The sequence below is a fragment of the Aquarana catesbeiana genome, linkage group LG03, assembly GCF_042186555.1.
Source record: "Aquarana catesbeiana isolate 2022-GZ linkage group LG03, ASM4218655v1, whole genome shotgun sequence".
NCBI classification, from domain to species: domain Eukaryota; kingdom Metazoa; phylum Chordata; class Amphibia; order Anura; family Ranidae; genus Aquarana; species Aquarana catesbeiana.
This window is the reverse complement of record NC_133326.1, coordinates 581,740,849-581,756,525: the sequence shown is the minus strand read 5'-3', so window position 1 is coordinate 581,756,525 and position 15,677 is coordinate 581,740,849.

Genomic DNA, 15,677 nt, shown 5'->3' with positions numbered 1-15,677 from the left:
AACCTCGTCCAACAACCTCGCAGCTTGCCTATCCGGATACTTACCGAGAAACGGGCGCATCCTTTCCACTATCACCGGAGTCCTCCCTTTTGTTCCCAACGTCCCCAAATCTGCCTTTTCCTTGCTTAAAGCATCTAGATGCTGGATGCGTTCCCCCGCAGCCTGAGCACTCGTGCTTATACTTACATGTCGCACCAAATTTACAGGCTCCGGAATTGTATTGCCAACACACCCCCTTTTTATTTCCAGCCGAGTGTCCCAGGGCAGATGGTCCACCGGCTCCCCCCTGAAAAAACTGGTTCGGAGCCTGCGTATTCGTCATCAGGCGCATCCACAAGCTAATGTCCTTGTGGTCCCAACGCAGCTCTGGCCGTATCGCTCTCCTCTGCCTGAACTGCTCGTCGTATCTCAGCCAGCCCGTGCCGCCATATACTCTGTAGGCCTCCCCTATCGCATCTTGATAGCAAAATAATGCTGAACAGTGTTCCGGATGTTTCTCCCCAATCACGCTTGCCATGATAGCAAACGCTTGCAGCCAGTTTGCAAACGTCCTTGGTATCAGCCGATACCTCCTCTTCTCCTCATCGTCCTTCTTGGAACTGTCTGGCTTAACCCTATCCAAGTTAAATTTTTCCAAAGGTAATAGTGAAAATATTTCCACGTACTCACCTTTCCACAATTTGTCCCGTACTTCCTGTTTTAAATGTGCTCCTAAAGGCCCCTCGTAACACACATACACTTCGCAGCGCGCTGCATCAGCCAGCCTAGTTATATCCTGCCTATCTGTCGTCTCTGTAGCTTTTTCCTTCCCCTGCGCAGCTTCACTCCCTGCAGACTCTGGGGCGGTAACCGCAACCGTCACTGCGGGCGTCCCCACTCCTGCCGCATTAATGCTACCCCCTGCTGGCGGTACCCACGCCGCTGCCGGGCCTCCTACCATGCGCTCTCCCACCTCAAACTTTTTCACCAAATCTTTTATACCCTCCAAAAATCCCAATAAGCCTGAGCCCCCCGCTTGTGAGGCCGCCCCCCTTATGTTGCTCTCGGGCCTGTTTGTGTTTTGTACTACACTGCTTCTCCCAGCTAACCCCAGATGTGGTGACTTACCGGGCTGCACAGGTGTTGCCCCATCAGCCGACCGTCTGCTCTCCTCCTCGTCCGTTCTCCTGGAAGGGGGGGCCGCCTCCTCCTCCGATTCCGGCACCTCCTCTCGATCTCCTGGATCTTCCTCTGCTTCTTCCACCTCCGAAAGCCCGCCTGGCCTGGTAACTGAGGCTGCCGCCGTCATCTCTGCACTTTCTTCCCTGTTGCTGGTATCCTTCCTGGAAGCCTTGTGGACAGCAGTAGCAGGGCCGGTGCAGGATACCGCAGCCCTGTATGCCTCCACTCCTCCATCCCTCCTTCCTCCTCTACCTCTGGCTTTTTTAGCATCCTTCCTGCTGTCCCCTGCCGGATTAGACAGCCCAGGGACAGCCGCATCTCTTTCCACCGCATCTGCGCCCTCCGCCGTTATCCGGGGGGCGGGGCTCGCGCTCACCGCTCTTCTCCTCCTGTCAGTCCCGCTGCGCTGTCTCTCCCCGCCATGCGACGCCGGGGATGTGACAGCTCCTCCGCTCCTGCCGCCTTGCTTCTTCTTCGCCGGAGGGCATCCCTGCTCTTCTTCACCGCTCCTTCTTAGTCTTCCGCCCACCGCCCGCTCTGGGGAGAAACGCTCAGGCGGACGGGACCTCCGTGCTCTGACGCCGCTCCCCTCTCCCAGTGACATTCGCTGTTCAGTTCTCTCCATTGCCGCCCCGATCGCAGCCTGCAGCCATGCCGTGCCCCTAACCTCAGCCTCCGCTCTAAACTGCGCCATTATCCTCTCTACCTCTGCCATGTTCAACTTTCCTCCAACCTTCTGTTAACCCCTCCCAGGTCAACCCTCTTAAATAGTACCCCACCCTATCCTGTCCCTCCCCCTCGGCTCCATTTTAACTCTACCTTCCCCCCACTGTTCCCACTGTCATGTATGCCCTCCATTTTAAGCATTACATGCTGCATTTTGGGCCTTTCTCTAGGGCCTTATTCATTGCTATTGTAGAGTTATACCTTCAGCAGTCAAATTGAGTATGTCTCTCTTATAGGAATAAATGGGACCACGGCACTCATGTCAAGACCCAGCAGAGTCATTTTCGGTGAAAAGGTTGTGCACATAGAAATGGGGAAGAAGGTAATTATCTAACCAGGTGAACTGCACGGGACGTGGAAGCATAGTTTAAAGAATACCTGTTGTAAATAGTGTTATACCACTGTAAATGTTCTCTCTTAAATCAAACTTCCTTTACGATCTACCTTAAATTATAACTGTCTCAGTGCATACCTTTCAACAACCCTGATTGCATGGGACTGTCCTGCATTTTCATTTCCATAAACCGGTGTACAGAGGCTTTGTCCTGCATAGCCCTACTTTGCTGTCTAAAGCCGCGTACACACGAGCGGAATGTCAGAAAAAGTCAGACATTCCGATCGCGTGTATGCCCCTTCTGACTTTTTTTTGGAAAATTCTGACGGACCTAGAAATGGAACATGTTCTAAATATTTCCGACAGAACCAATTCCTATCGGGAAAACCGCTCGTCTGTATGCTGTTCCGACAAGCCAAAAACGACGCATGCTCTGAAGCAAGTACGAGACGGAAGTTATTGGCTACTGGCTATTGAACTTCCTTTTTTTAGTCCCGTCATATGTGCTGTACGTCACCTCGTTCTGGATGGACTTTGGTCGGACTTTGGTTTGATCGTGTGTAGGCAAGACAGCTTGAATGGAATTCCGTCGGAGAAACTTTCGGAGTTTATTCCAACGGCAAAACCGGTCGTGTGTACGCGGCATTACAGAATTCAAGGCATTTGTCAATGGCCAAGGGGAGAAGAAGTCAAGAGTAATTGACAGGATCCTTTCACTGTATGAGACCTGCAGTTTTCCGCTGCAGTAACAGGAGATCACTATTGACAGTAGTATCTGGCATGAACAAAACTATGATTTTTACCTTACATCTGGAGCTAGGATACTCAGCATTACAGGTAACTTATTTATACACAGCAAAAGCCAAACTTTTTTTTTTTTTCTGGAGCTCAACTGAAAGTCACCACCAAAGTTACAAACTGGCTACAGCAGTGCCTGGTGGGAAGCTTATCAAAGCTGCTGCAAGTATACCTTTAAACTGCACCATATGGTCATAGCCTTTTTTCTGACTCCACCCATTTCCTGCTACTACACACGCTACATTTCAACCTTTAAAGAAGTGCCCCTCTTTAGTTTAAAAGTTGGGAGTTATACTCGATGCTGTCTCTTATAGCTCAGTCACATGTTTGGCCAGGGGGCGATAAAAATAAGTGGTTGAACCACAGTTTTACCATGCCTTAAGTGCCACCTCACCCCAAGCTGCAACCTCTGCTAGATAGGGTTGTACACCTTCCATAGCAAAAATTATACACATATTGTATTCACCGAACGCAGCCCATTAAAGTGTGCTTTTCAGGGTTACAATAGGCAATGAAGAGGCAACATAAAGTCTCCTATCCTCCCATGAATTGCTCTTTAAAAAGTGATACACTGCAAATTGCTTTTCAGAGAGACAACAAGGGCTGCTGCAAGGGTAAATGAGTCATGAAACCAGTCAATCCCATCATTTTTCCTTCATGACCTCCTTTCCATCATTGATCCTCCTTCAATCACTGTTCTTCAGTTTTATCCATGCCCTCTAGTATTGCCGCGCTATCAATGTTCTTGTTTGAATAAAGCCATGCAGTATGTGTGAACACATTTTATTTGCTTTAGAGCAATCGATTCTTCCGTCTAGTCTTTTTACTTTCTTTCTTACCCACTTATGTTGTACACATTTTAAATTCCGTGAATTATCCTTCTAGATAACAGAAACACAAGACTAAACGAGTTGTTGAAAGAAGTCACATTTACTTTCCATCATTTTCATTACACAACTGTAAACTCAAAGAGTACAAACACTGGATACATACCTTTAACTAGACTCAGCTTTTTGTAAACCTGGTCATTTGGCAAGAGTTTAGTAATTTCATAGAGGTAGATCCCGTTTCACCATAAGTGAAGACATTCAGATTTGCAAGATAAGTTATGTGTACATATGTGTGCACGTGGTTTTGAACATTTGTGTGTACCTTATATGTTTTTCTGTCTAACATCATCAATCCTTTATCATTGTAATGTGCATTAAATTATATGAAACACTGTAAAGCAACTATATTATCCTTTAGCTGTCATAAACTTTATTAAAAAGCTATGGTGGAGGCAGCCATTTTCAAGGCTGGATCGGTAATTTAGAGAATGCAGTCAATTAATTAACTAGGACTAAATATAACATTAATTATAGCAAACTATGCAAATACAATGGATATACGCAACATATGGGTACAGTGTAGCTCAGCTACATAATTACTGTGTAATTAGTGTGTATGTAAGACCTAATCTATTTTTTAGTATGTTTGGTGTTAAGCGTCGCCATATACTGTTGTCTTAAGCAAACATTTTTTTGCAAAGTTTCTGCAGTTTTTGGAGACCCTGACAATAACAGCAATACCTGTTGTTGGCTGCCAAATTAGGGCAAGCCCAAAATTATTTTGATTTTCTTTGCTACAACCACGGATTGCAGGAAAGAAGATTGCTGGAATCCCTCCTGCAGCACTATTGTATTCTGCCAGCAGTGGTGGTGGTGGTGGTGGTGGGGGGGGGGGGGGGTGCGGGGAGCCTTTCTGGCCAGGAAAACACAATGATTACTGCTAGCAGCTATGGCCGCTGGCAGTAATCGAATGGCAAAAATCTGAGGGGCTGGTTGTAATAAAGTCGACTTCAGTACAACCCGCCTGTTCATACATGGATCGAATCTTGGCCGGTCCCTGATGAACTGGCCAAGATTCAATCCATCTATGGTCCATTTTAGCCTCCAGTAAGAGCTCCTTAAGTTGGCTGTTGGGCTGCCTATCTGATAGTCCCTGCTGAACTAGCCCAAATTCAATCCATCTATGGCTGGCTTAAATTGGTTGTAACCCTAAAAAGAAAAAAAAAGCTTCTGTTCCTTTCATGGTCTATACCACAGTGCTTGTATAATTTGTCCAATTCTAAGTTTTAAAGTACCTGGTTGATCCTGCCTATTCTTGTGTTCCCCTATGTGTACTGACCATGGTAATCATGGCTGCAGATCAATGATGCTGTGGTCAATTTACGTGCCTCCGTCATCCCGCTCTCTGCTCTCTAATGTGAGTCTCTCCCTCCCTGCCTGTCAGTTCCTAGTCTGTGTGTGAGAGCCGATCTCCAACCTCCCTCCCCTCCTGCTGCTATTCCCTGCAGCTGTAAGGTCAGATTTATAAATAACTGGCATCCCCTCTGTTGTAGTAAGAAAAGTACTGTGTGTCATTTAAAAAAAAAAATGTATAATCCTAAATACCTTCTTTCATAGCGCCGCTGTGTGGTCACATGATCTCCCTCTGCTGGCCGGCTGACATCAGAGGGTAATCTCAGCCCCTCCCACTGCTCTCCTTAGATTGGGGAAGAAGAGTGGACAGAGGTCACGTGACCACACAGCAGCACTATGAAAGATATTCAGGTATTTAGGATTACAATTTTAAAAAACTGACACACAGTACTTTAGATCTTACTACAACAGAGGGAATGCCAGTTCTTTTAGAAATCTGACTTTACAAGCACTTTAAGACACGGAATGCAATTAGCAGCAGTGATCTCCCATAAATTAAATCACATGATTTCCCCATCAACACAGTCAGTGTTTATGGAATCCCTCCCGCAGTGCTACTGTGTTCTGCCGCCGGGGGGGGGCCTTCCCTGTCTGTAGTAATACTCCATATTTCCATTGCACACGTTCCTGGATAAAGCTCTGAAGGATTTGGGTGCTGCAGCAATGACCAGCTGGAAACTGGTTCAGAAAGTCAGAATGAAGATATTTGCCAGCACATCCATGGTGTGCTGGCAAATATCTTCATTTTTCCCTATCTGCAGAACACAATGATTAGTGCTAGCAACTAGAGCCACTGGTAGTAACTGCATGCCAAAAAAATCAGACAGGCAGGTTATATAACCAGGTAAACGAAAAGGCAGAAAGTTATGCTCCTTAAATGAATGTCCCAAAAATATATAAAGTGCCAGATAAAATTGAGTGACAATCAAAACTATGGTGTGATATACCTAAAAAATAATCAAAACAGTACACAGATATTTCATAGAGTATAATTAAATTCCAAAAATGATGTTCAAAAAAGTACTTGCTATTCAAAATAGTTTAATTTGTGTACTGTTGATTATATTTTAAGTATATCACACAGCACAGTTTTGATTGACACACAATTTTTTTTGAAACTTTATATATTTTTGGCACATTCATTTAAGGAGCCCGACTTTCTGCCTTTTCTCTTACCTGCATATTTCAGTATTTATAGCTGCAAAGCATGCAGCTTCTACATAGGGTGTATATTTTGTGCAGGGATTCATTACCAATATACTGTATATGGTTACATAACCAGCCTGTCCATACATGGATTGAATCTAGGTGGGTCCTTGCTGAACCGGCTGAGATTCGATCCATCTATTGCAAGCTTTAAGCCTCCAGTTAGAGCTCCCTAAACTTTGCAATATATTCACAAAAATGTTTTACTTAAAGCGGAGTTCCACCAAAAAAAAATTTACATATACTGCAGCTGCTGACTTTTAAAATAAGGACACTTACCCGTCCAGGGCGCCTGCGATATCCTCACCCGAAGCCGACCCGTCCCTCGGCTCCGGGTGCAGGCGTCAACATCTTCAGTAAGGGAATCAGGTAGTGAAGCCTTGCAGCTTCACAGCCTGGTTCCCTACTGCGCATGCGAGAGTCCCGCTGTGCGTTCTGACTGGTCCCTGCGGTCTTCTGGGACCCGTGTGTCTCCCAGAAGACAGTGGTGGGGACGGAGGAGGGGCCGGACATGGCGTAGATCGCAGCGGATTCTGACGGAAGTGGGAGCAAATTCCTGGTTTAGACAGGTATCTGCTCCCCCCTGAAAGGTGCCAAATGTGACACCGGAGGGGGAGAGGAACCGGATTAGCGGAAGTTCCATTTTTGGGTGGAACTCCGCTTTAAGCAATTTGTATACAGTACTGCATGATGCCAAACATACTGAAAAATGTATTTTGGGATTACATACATTTTAACCTTTGAGGCCACAGTGGTGTTGATAATACAGAATAAAATAAATGCAAACATCATTAAGGATCCTCTATCACAGTATTTCTGGAAGTGTGTGACATGCTTCCCCGGCGGCACATGTCCGCATGGTAAGTGGTATACACTACGAGGTCAGCACTGAGATTGCAGTCCAGAGGATTTGTCTTACAAAATGTAAGCCAATAAAGGATGTCTAGCAGTGGTTACCTTGGTTGACATCTTTGACCTCCACTACCCGTTTTGATGACTACATCAACCTAAATTCCTTTATGGTGGCTTCACACTGATCTGCTGCACTTTGCCCGCAGCATGGTGTACCTGCGGTTTCCGTGCCGGTTAGCTGCACTTTCCTAAAGACTTTTATTACACTATGTCCCTTTTGGTATGTTTTCCAAAATGCGCACCAAAACCATGGGACATAATAGAGGTCTATGAGAAAGCACAGCTAACCCACATGAAAACCATGGGCACACTGCGCGGCACCCATGCTGCGGCCAAAGTGCAGTAGGGGCAGTGTGAAAGCACCCTTGAACTTGAAGTGCACCTTTGCCCGGACTATAGGCATTAAATTATTTACATATACTTTAAGAGCTTTTAAACAAGTCATCCTGACCACTCTACCTGCTTGTAAAGTCATAAATTCTCAAAGATCCGCAAAAATCACAACAAAGTCAGATTTCACTTTGTTTCTAGCAGATGTTTGTTTATATTAGCGGACTAGCAGTTTGGCAAGGTTCTGGAGTAGAGATGGGCTGAGGTTTGAGTTCCCACGTGCCCAATCCCACCAGGAAGCCGACACTGCACACTGCTAATCACAGGCAGTGAGACATTTCCTGATCCGCAGCTGCACAGATTGGGAAATGTCTCACTTCCTGTGATTAGCCATGTGCAGTGTCCGCTTCCTGGCGGGATTGGGCACGTGGGAACTCGAACACGCCCGAGCCCATCTCTATTCTGGAGCAACAGAAGTAATAGCAAATACTAATATTTTAGTGCCGTTGTGAATATTGAAGACAAATTTCTCCACAATACTGTACCTACTGCTACAGAGGTGAGTGAAGACTTCTTTTAAAGTGTTTCACTGTTTGTTTAGAGTATGTAAATACTTTAATATTCATAGTCTTGGCACAGGGTCCCTTAAATGGGAATATACATCTCAAAGTGTGTATAATAATGAAGGGTGTGTCTACCATGACCAATATGGACAATCTGGCATGTTTGCTAATTTTTCTACATGTCTGGGTGTTCCATAGAAATATCAAAACATCATTATAGTTATGAAATGTCATCTAGTCCAACCTACAAGTGTCCACATTGTACATTTTATATACATTTACTGTATATATTTTGATAAATTAATTAGGTATATACAGCGCCCTTTCTTCTTTACCTCTCTAAAAACGAATAATTTCCCAGTTTAGTTTCCTAATGACCTATTTAGGACCTGTCTCCTATTTATTTTATTTATGCCTCTGAAGAGGGCCAAAGTACAGTAAGGCAATGCTCCTATTAAAGCATATCCAAACACAAAAATAAAATTGTAACATAATACAGCTTACCGGTCCTTTGATGGTGGTGCTTGCATTAGATATCTTTCCTGACGTCAACATGGCAGCATACATATGATATAGCTCCACCCCTCCACCCACAGGACCTGTTTAGCTCTATAAAAGTCTGACTGAGAGCTACCTCCCCCATTCGCCTTTTTGTCCTCAAAGATCAACACCTACAGACCATTACACTCAGGATAAGCTCTTACCTGCCAACTATGTCGGAGTTTGTCTGGGTTCAAGCCTCTCCCAGCATGCTGTCCCACATCTTAGGCTGCTAAAGGCACCGACAAGGTGGGGAACCCCTTCTGGTTGTCTTTTGGGGTTGAGGTGTTCTCTAATCAGAGACGACAATCCTCTTGTGGCATGCCTGCTTTGGAGTCTGGATCCAGCAGCTGGGACTGCATAATGTCTTCTCTCCTATGGAACTCTTTCCAGGTCTGTCAATCTCTATCAAATGTTTTTTCCTTTCTCTTGCTCTCATGTCTCTAAAGACCCTATACACACTGTGCAGCTTTTGTTGTCTGATTTCCTTTAGATTTGCCGGGACCATGTAGCGCAGGGGCCTGCCTGCATACAGATTGAGGCTCTTGAGGTTTGACCTCATATTGTGTGATTTTTTGGTAAATCTGAGGGAAAAAATCTGCAGAGGATTGCATGATGTGTAGCCAGCTTTAAAGTGTCCTTTTGGGTGGATGGGCGTTGGCTTCCCTCCTAATTGCCTAGCCCTTTTTTGATTAGAACAAAGGCTGGGGAGGACTGAGTTTCTCTCTCAGGTGCTCTATTTAAAGGGCACAAATGGCCAGATAATGAATGCCTTTGTGATTCAGAGAGACAGCATCTCATTCTGAGGAGCAGTCAATGACAAGTAAAACTTTGCTATTCTAGTAATGGGGATAGAAGGGAGAGAGAGCAAGGAAGACTGTATTACTAGGGCAGTGATGGCAAACCCCAGATGTTTTGGAACTTTTTGGAACTTCCTTCTGCAGTGTAGTTGAGCATCATGGGAAATGTAGTTTCAAAACATCTGGGGTACCAAGGTTCGCCATCACTTTACTAGGGGATGGGGGTTTTTTGCCCAAATTTCTTTTATCCAAATTTGTTTCTCTTTGCCAAAAAAAAAGGGGGGTATATATGTATTTTTTCCCTCTCTCGCTCCCCTTTTTTCTCTCTGTTGCCATGCAGTCTCCCTTGCACCTTTTGGTTCTTCTGCCAGCATGAGCCTAACACCACATAGCAAAGACCACTGCAATACCAGGTAGATGATGCGGGAAAAAGAGTGCATTATGCCTGAACGAGCGTACCTTCTTGTCTATTGCAGCCCCAGCCGCTCACACTCCCGCTCTAGGAGGTCCAGAGGCCCTCTGGATCATCAGGATTTTTCCAGGGCAGAAAGTGACTCCTCTAGTCCTGGCAGACCCCAGTACATAGGGTGCAAATGTACGCTTATGAGAAAGCACACAGCTTCTCCTCTGAGGGCTCAGCGCCTGAAAGGCAAATGTTGGTCATGTGGAGACGACCCTATGCCAGGAAAGCCACTTTGCAGCAACTGCTTCAGGCAGCTTGCCAGAGACCAGGAGTACGAGAGTCAGCAGGTGTCAACGTTGCTCAAGAAAGTAGTCCATGACTCCCTGGCAGAATTTTCCGGTCGTCTCGGACAACTAGGCACAGAAGCAGACGAACAGAGTGTGGGCCCTGCACCAGGTCTAAACCAAGCCATTTAACCCTCTCTAACTAGAGGGGTACTAGGCACTTCAGGGGTGACTCCAGCCCAGCGGATTAGGCGGGCTGATTTGCCAGACCCAGTATTACAGCCAACCTTCCAGGCAGAAGGAGAAGATACCGCCTCCTCCTTGGCAGAGCGTACTGAAGGTTCAGACTTTGATTTTGCAATGATACCACCATTTTTTAAGGCAGTAAACTCTGCACTGGAATGGGAGAATCTGGAAACCTCCTCCAAACTTATTATCACACACCTTACAATCTGATTTTAAATCGCTGCACAACATGCATTAGGTGTTTTTATCCTTTCAGGGCACCCCAAAAGCGATGCAATTCTGCTGTGATTGTAACATGGGAGAACGTGCCTTTAGAAACATTGTGCGAAGCTTTTCGCCCCTAAATAGGAGCAGGGGCTTCTTTTTGCACGCATAGGGCAGCCAAGTGAATGAGCCGCCCCCATGCGAGTTGCAACATTGCATACAAATTGCTCTTTGAAAATCACATAGTGGAAACACTTTTCCCCTCTACGCGATAATATCAAATGCCTCTAAAAAGTGACCTAAGCACAGATCACTTTTCAGTGCAATAGCAGAGCCTGCCGCAAGTGTGAACAAGCCTTTAGGTTCCATAGGAGGAACCTAAAGAAAAACTACCTTTCCTCTTATGACATAAATAAGAGGCCTGTTTCAAGAGGAATGGGAGAAGGGAGAAAAAATCCTCCTCAACCAATATGTTGCAGAAGTTGTATCCACTCACGGAGGAGGCTGCGGCTCCTTTATCTAACCCACCAACGGTTGATGCGGCAGTCAACAGACTGGCCAAAAATGTGACACTCCCGATGGAAGACTTTTCCTCCTTTCACAATATCCTTGATAGATGCATTGATAGATAGATGCATTGACATGAACTTTAGAAAGTTTTACCTCGCAGTAGGTGGTGCTTGTAAGCCCTCAGTTGCTTAACATCCATAGCAAGTGCTATGTGAGTGTGGGCACAGATCTTGTATGCAATCAAAAACCAGCTGCCAAAAGAAAAAAATCATCAAGGCTCTTGATGAGATAAAACTCTGTGGACTTCGCAGGGGAGGCAGCTATAGACATCATTTGATGGTCCTCCAGAGCCATGCTCAGCTCAGTCACAACCAAAAGAGCATTGTGGCTAAAACCCTGGGTGGCCGACCCATCCTCAAAGCAGAATTGCTGTAAACTGCCTTTTGATGGGAACGTGCTGTTTGGCCAAAAACCTGGAGACTACCATCTCCAGGGTTACAGGAGGAAAATCAGGTCTTCTGTCCCAAGATCGAAGGTCCAGACGCCAGAGGGGGAAACCATCCAGAGGAGTGCCAAACAGGTACCCAGATTTTGGAGGCTTTTGCCCATCCAAGGACTCCAGAAGGGGTTGGAGGGGTACACAGTCAACCTTCGTAAGATCGCATTGAGCTAAGTCCCTCAGATACCCAGAAGCCCTTTTAAGGCCAGGCTCGCCCAGGAGGCAGTTGGAGCCAGGCTGCCCAAAGTGCCCAGTTCTGGCAAGACCAATGCCAAAATCGGTGGATTCAGTCCACAGTGGCGCAAAGGCCATTATTGGCTGTGCAAACGACCGCCTCCAGAACGACCTCAAGAGGCTCAATCAATTTATCTGGATAGAGAGACTCAAGATGGAGTCTTTCCATACCATAATCCAGGTAATTCAATCAGGAGACTGGAGGATTTCCGTGGATTTGCAGGATGCCTACCAGCAGATCCTTCAGTCATACCAGCAGTTCCTCAGATTTGCGCTGGGACAGGCATTACCAGAGCCAGCTGGAGCCTACACAGAACATGGTCTACCTAGGGGCCCAATTCAATACTCAGGCGGCCACAGTTTCTTTGGCACTTCAGAAACTCCCCAAAATCAGGAAGAAGTTCCAACAGGCATTGGCTGCACCAGTGATGTCAGAATCCCAGTGCATGAGTCTTCTCGGGAAAATGGCTTCATGTATCCCGATGATCCCCTGGGCTCACTTAGAGTTTTCCAACAAGACTTCCTGATGCAGTGGAGGAGAGTTCGTCTAGCCCAGCTAATCAGGATCACCAGCTGGATGCGCTAGAGTCTCTGGTGGTAGATGAAACAAACGCTAAACAACATCATCCATTAGGGCTGCAGCCATGGATCATTGTTAACACATATGCCAGCGCAGCAGGGTGGGGCACCACCTGCGAACAACTCAAGATCCAGACGGGAATTTCCACTCCTTGTGCTCCGACAGAAAACTGTTTACTATGGGATATCACCTTAAAACGGCTTTCCTAATAACCATAACTTCAGGGGGAAGGGTGTCCGAACTCCAAGAATTGGGGGCATCCAAACCTTATTCCATGTTCTTCCCAGACAGGGTTATGCTGAGACCATTGGATCATTTTGTCCCAAAAGTGGCATCGATATTTCATCTCTCCAGTGAATGGGTGCTTCCAGCTGCCCAGCGGAATCAGACGCTAATCTGCATGAGATGGACATTCCAAAAGTTGTCAAAGCCTGTTTCCAGGCTATTTCTACATTCAGATGTCCCGACAGACTTTTCATCAAAACTGCCGGAAAATTTAAAGGGAAAGAGGCCTCGGCCAGAACCATCTTGGCCTGGATAGTAAAAACTATTCACCGGGCATATAGAGCGGCCAGGAAGGATCCTCTGGAGGTGGTTAGAGCTCACTCAACCAGGGCGATGTCTTCTTCTTGGGCGGCATGGGCAGGAATGTCTCTGGAGATAGTCTGCAAAGCGACTATCTGGTCATCACATCATACATTCTTAAAACACTACAGGGTGCATGCAGCAGCTCTTACTACAGTAGAGTTTGGGAGGAATATTATCCAAGCTTCTATGTCTATTGTTAAATAAAGACTAAGTTTGCAGCATTAAACCCTCCCTCTCAAAAGCTCATTGGGTATCATATGTATGCTGCCATGTTGGCATCAGAAAGATGAAAGATTGTATCAAATACTTACCATAAATTTCCTTTCCTGATGCCAATACATGGCAGCATATGAACCCTCCCTCTGATCGTTGTGCTTTATACACAGAATGGGGGGGGGGGGCTAGCTCTCAGTCAGACTTTTGTAGAGCTAAACAGGTCCTGTGGGTGGATATAGGGGTGGAGCTATATCATATGTATGTTGCCATGTATTGGCGTCAGGAAAGGAAAATTATGGATGGCCACGCCCCCATTGCTATATAAGAGTCAGCAGAGAGGGGGCGACAACAAAACAGATGAAGACATCAACAGAACAAAAGCGGCTTTTTACATTTTTTTAGCGGGTAACCGGGGGCAAGGAAGAAGGCAGCAGCGGGAAGAGACAGCGGGGAGGAGAAGACAGCAGCAAGAGACAGCTCGAGGAGGAGACGGGGAAGGAGAAGACGATGGGAAGAGGCAGCTCAAGGAGGAAACGGGCAAGAAGAGACGGCTAGAGAAGACAGAGCTATTCATAAAGGAATTGTCAAAAAACAGCTCTTGTATTTTTATTACATTTCACTGCTTTTTTGGTGAATGGGTAGGGGTGCAATGTACCTGATACCCATTTGCATGGGGGGGCAGGATCTGGGGACCTCTTCTTAGAGGGGGCTTCCAGATTCGGATAAGCCCCCCGCCTGCAGACCCCGATAACCACCGGCTAGGGTTGTTGGGAAGAGGCCCTTGCCCTCATCAACATGGGGGCAAGGTGCTTTGGGGTGGGGGGCGCAAAGCACCCACCCCCTCACGTTGAGGGCATGCAGCCTGGTACGGTTCAGGAGGGGAGGGGCGCTCACTCGTCCCCTCCTTTTCCTGACCTGCCGGACGGCATGCTCGGATAAGGGTCTGGTATGGATTTTGGGGGGAACCCACGCCATTTTTTTTTTTACATTTTGGCATTGGGGTCCCAGCTGAATCTATTCTAGACCTGAAGGGCCTGGTATGGACCTGGGGGGAACCCCACGCCATTTTTTTTTTTTTACATTCACCTGACAGCTGGTGACTCATCGGTTGCTAAGGATGAGGCGGCCAGCTTCCCGGCTCCCTCCTTAGCAACCAGCTATATACAGTGTGTTTTACAGTGCGTTTAAAGAGAAAAAAAATGTAAAATGCAAAATGCATGAAAACTGCATGCAAAAACACATAAAAACCGCTGGTTTAAAAACGCAAAATGCACTAAAAAAAGTGCCTGAAGAACGCATCAAGCACAGCAGCATAGATGTGAACCTAGACTAAATGAAACTTCACAAATAGCCCTTGGGAGGCCAGTGAACCAAGCCATTCACAGTCACAGTGTACAGAGCCAATCCAAGTGGCTCTCTACCATGTGATCACTGTGATCACCAGTCACAGAGATCACAAAATGTAAACAATACTGCTGTTTACATCTAAGAGCCTGTCTCTTCATCTTAAAACAGAGGAAAGGGAAGATGAACTAATGGTTGAAAGACCATTTATTAGTTTCAGAGCAAAATAAGCAGCAGATTCAGGATAGGAGGGGGGTTTGATCGATGTATTGGTTTTTTTTATCCCTTTCACCTCCCCCTGCTCCCCTGTACATCTGATCATCAGCCTGTCTCCATGTGACCTGTATAAATTCATATTAACCCTTCACCTCCTTTATCCTGCACATGTGAACAATAAAAACTTTGGTTGATTTACTAAAACTGGAGAGTGCAAAATCTGGTGCAGCTGTGCATGGTCGCCAATCAGCTTCTAACTTCAGCTTGTTCAATAAAGCTTTGACATAAAAAAAACTGGAAGCTGATTGGTTTCTATGCAGAGCTGCACCAGATTTTGTACTCTCTAGTTTTAGTAAATCAATGCTTTTGTCTCCATCCTCCCACTAAATGTGATCATAAAAATGAACCCCTTCATCTCCCATATCCTGCACATCTGAACCGCTTTGTCTTTATCCTCCCACTGTATGCGATCATTAAAATTATCCCCTTTATCTCCTCCTTTCCATTTAATACTAATGTATCTAGTACATCAATACAACCTCAAACCAGCATGTTTCTTCATTTCCTAAAACATTGTGGCAAATATTGTTGCGTCTGCTTTCCAAAAAAGGGGTCATTTGGAGAGTTCTCGTACTATCCTGGCATTTTCACTTGCTATGTTTTATAACAGAAATAATTTTTTTGTCATTTTTTCCTTTATATAGTATAAAATAAAAAGCCACTGGCTATTAAATACCATC